Source organism: Octopus bimaculoides, chromosome 1, assembly GCF_001194135.2.
Source record: "Octopus bimaculoides isolate UCB-OBI-ISO-001 chromosome 1, ASM119413v2, whole genome shotgun sequence".
Classification (NCBI taxonomy): Eukaryota; Metazoa; Mollusca; class Cephalopoda; order Octopoda; family Octopodidae; genus Octopus; species Octopus bimaculoides.
Genome location: NC_068981.1, coordinates 120844617 through 120848640, shown reverse-complemented (window position 1 = coordinate 120848640; position 4024 = coordinate 120844617). Strand labels below are relative to the sequence as shown.

Sequence of the window (4024 nt, the reverse complement as noted above, 5' to 3'; positions counted from 1 at the left end):
TATATATATATATATATATATATATATGTATATATTAATCCATCTGTGTACCTAGGTTTACTGTAAAGAGTGTATATATTTATATGTACAAGTGTTTGTATTAAAATATACATGGGAAACCATTAGAATAAAATTATGAATATTTATATATTCTGTGCACAAAATAGGCTTCTATATGTATTTATGTATTTTCCTTGTAAAAGTAAATTTGATACTCTACTTAATTGTATGTAGTCAGTGATCCTTCAATATTTGACTGTTTTTATGTATACATAAAATGAAACGTTAATATAAATGCGTTGTATTTGTTTAAATGTACATGTTGGGGTGTGTATGATATATGTGGTCTTTGTAGAGGGTGTATGTATACATGAGTGTGTGTGTGTGCACGCATGAGTGTGAGTGTGTATGTGTATATATATTAGCATTATCACCGTTTAACATCCACAGGGGTGGGACTATATACATATATATACATAGGTATAATGGAACAGGCAGTCAGCACGTATCAAATCAATTTAGAACACATGTAAGCACACACAACAAGTAAATGAATATATACATACATATATAGATACATCATATATATATATATATATATATATATATGCAAATATATGTGCATATGTACATGTGTATGTCTGTGTACACATATAAATGTGTGTGGATGAATGGATATATATATATATATGTATGCATACTAGTGAGTGGACAAATAAAAGAAAATGGCACTCAAGACATTTAGTAGGAGTTACATATATAGGCGTAGGTGTGGCTGTGTGGTAAGTAATTTGCTTACGAACCACATGGTTCTGGGTTCAGTCCCACTGCATGGTACCTTGGGCAAGTGTCTTCTTCTATAGCCTTGGGCTGACCAAAGCCTTGTGAGTGGATTTGGTAGACAGAAACTGAAAGAAGCCCTTCGAAAAAATGTATATATATATATGTGTGTGTGTGTTTGTGTGTCTGTGTTTGCCCCACCACAACCAGAGTTGTTTTTTTAACATCCCCTTGACACTAATATTTTGGTAATTTCTACAATCTGGCAATCTACCAGCGCAAATTAGTCAGTGTTGTTGACTGTATTTTACATAAAGCTATCGCTTTATAAGATCTGTTCAGAGTTGCCTCTCTTAGGTACTTCCCAATGATAAAAGCCAACAAGCTAGAAACATCGATGTCCGGGAATCCTGATAGATTTCAACAATAGGATGTTTTCAAACCTTTTTACCATAAGACAAAAATTTTATCTGTGGTAACTGCAGTGAATTTCCCTTTTAGCAGTTGAAATATGTCACAAACATATTTTAACTAACCTAAACTTTGCTTATGCCTAAATACTGCTTGGCAGTTACATGTATGAAGGTGGATCTGAAAGTAATGCTAATAAAAAATTGAATTACTTTCTGACTCACCTTTTTACACACACACACACACACACACACACACAGAGACTCACACACTCCACCACCTTCTTCATTTAGCATCCAATTCCCATTTGTCAGGTTCAGTTCCACTGCATGGCATATTGGAAAAGTGTCTACTACTGTAGTCCCAGGACAACCAAAGCTTTATGAGCAGATTTGGTGGATGAAAACTGAAAGCTCATTTTGTGTGTGTGTATGTGTGTGTGTGTGTATTTGTGTTTGCCCCACCACAACCAGAGTTGTTTTTTTTAACATCCCCATAGCTTAGCAATTCAGTAAAAAAAAAAAAGATCAACAGAATAAGCACCAGGCTTTAAAAAAATATATTGGAGTTCATTTGTTCAACTAGACCCTTCAAAGCGGTGCCCCAGTATGGTAACAAACCTATGACTGAAAGTAAAAGATGAAAGATATATACATATCCATGAATGTGTAGGTGTGTTTGTGAGAGAGAGCGTGAGTGAGTGAATGTGTGTGTGTGTATGTGGATGTGTGTGTGTGTGCATGTGTGTGGGTGGGTGAGTGCATGTGTGTGTGTGCGTACTTTGTGTACGAAATTCTAGACAAATTATTGCAACTCCAGACAACATCATCATGAACTATTGGTTCTCTCATCTCTAATATTTATCAACCTTTATGATTGACCTTTTCAAATGAACAGTCAATGTCATTTGGCTTAGACAATGCCAATATAATACATTCCCATTAATTAATTATAACACTGATTTAGATCAGCTAGTTGCATAACGATGCTTTATAATTCAGCATAGATCTCTTGAGTTAGAGGTGAGGATAAGTTAGTATTATCCTTCTTCCCAGGTGAATCATGAAATTGTTTTGACTAGTAATTGAAACTAATCCACAGTTCAGTTCCAGTCGATGAAATCTTCTTTCACTGCCATCCCCAGTGTTTGTTAATTCATTAAAAGAATTGCTATAGTTTTTCTCAGCAGATGTTTACATTAAGTCCTTCAGAGACTGCTTGAATGTAAACTGGTGCCAAATAGTTGAGATGAACTTTCAGATAAAGAAGAAGCAGTAGAGCAACATAATAAGGATGACTGATGACCAATTTTTTTGGTTAATCTTTTGACCGATTCACGCAGAGAGAATAAATTTTTAATCCTTTGGCATTTAAGCTGACCATATTGAGTATAAATATTCTACCTGTTTTTATGCACAAACTGACCAGACCCTGCCTCTCACACCTACCCAACAATGACATTCTAAAAATAAACAAACATATTATCAAAATTTCAAAGCTAAGGGATAATGCATAATTAAATTAAAACAATTTGAATAAATAAGCATTACATTTGACAAAGGAACCTGAATGTTAAAGGGTTAAAAAATTATACAAACAGCATACTTTATCCAAAAACGTTTTCAAACTCACTGTGAGAGTAAAGGATCAATATCAATAGCGACTGATCAGTAACTGCAGAGGCACGTGGCTTAATGATTAGGGTGTTGTCTTCATGAACATAAGATTGTGGTTTTGATTCCTAGACCAGGTAACACATTGTGTTCTTGAGCAAAACATCTCATTTCCTGTTGTTTCAGCTTACTCAGCTGCCAAAAGTGAGTAATCCTGCAATATGATAGCTTCCTGTGCAGGTAGGGAATATATATTAGTTTACATGATTTGGGAAAGGATTAGTAACTTCCCTTTATTATTCTACACAAGATGTGATCACATGTCCAAAAGAAGCTTTAGTGACAAAATCATGTGTTCATTAATGTAGCACACTGTACAGGGATGACTGTGCATTTAAAACGTTTGCTTCCCAGTTACATGGCTTTAGGTTTAGTTCTGCTGCATGGCATTTTGGGCAAATGTGTTTTACAACAGCCCCAGGCTAAACAGTCTTGCAAATGGATTTGGCAAATGAAAACTGAAAGAATTCAGTTCCACATAGTGTGGAACCTCTGTTTATGGATTTGATTCATTCCTGAAAGCTGTTCATCACCCAAAATGTTTGTAAACTGGAAATATTCTTCGCATAAGAAATTCAAAATAGGCACAGTCAATTCAAGCAGGGATGTGCCATGAGTGATAACCAGACAGCTACTGATGCTCTTTTGCTGGTACTCCCAGTTTGTTGCCAGCTTGCGTATTGGTTACTTGAGATACTGTTCATCACCCAAGACATTTTATGTAAACCGATTTGTTCATAATGAAAGTTATTCTTATACCAAGATGTCACTGTGTGTATGTGTACATGTGTGTGTATTTATATCCTTTAAATTCATTTATGGGAAACATTTTGAACATGCATATAAAAGCTCCTATCCTCTTATGCTGGCTACAGCCTTATGATGCCAAACTGGCTTAAACAGCTTTTTGGGGTTGCAGTGATCTGTGCTAATATAATGTAGGATGAATATAGTAATAACAATAATAATTCTTGGAATTTATAAATATTTTGATGTATCTTTACTTGCATTTCCACAAATTACATGTTTCTTAAGAACATTGACTATGATCTTAAGAAACATCTGATTTGTGTAAATGCGCTTAGCGATGCATTAGAATATTTATAAATTCCATCCAAGGATTATAATTGTTATTTACTGTATATATATATATATATATA

The 4024-nt window shown here is 34.5% G+C and overlaps 1 protein-coding gene across 1 annotated transcript in view; it reads right to left on the bottom strand.

Moving 5' to 3' along the window:
- The window catches only part of LOC106872789 (uncharacterized), a 423364-nt gene that overhangs the window by 167186 nt on the left and 252154 nt on the right, over window positions 1–4024 (bottom strand). The gene's annotated exons all lie outside the window — the stretch shown is intronic.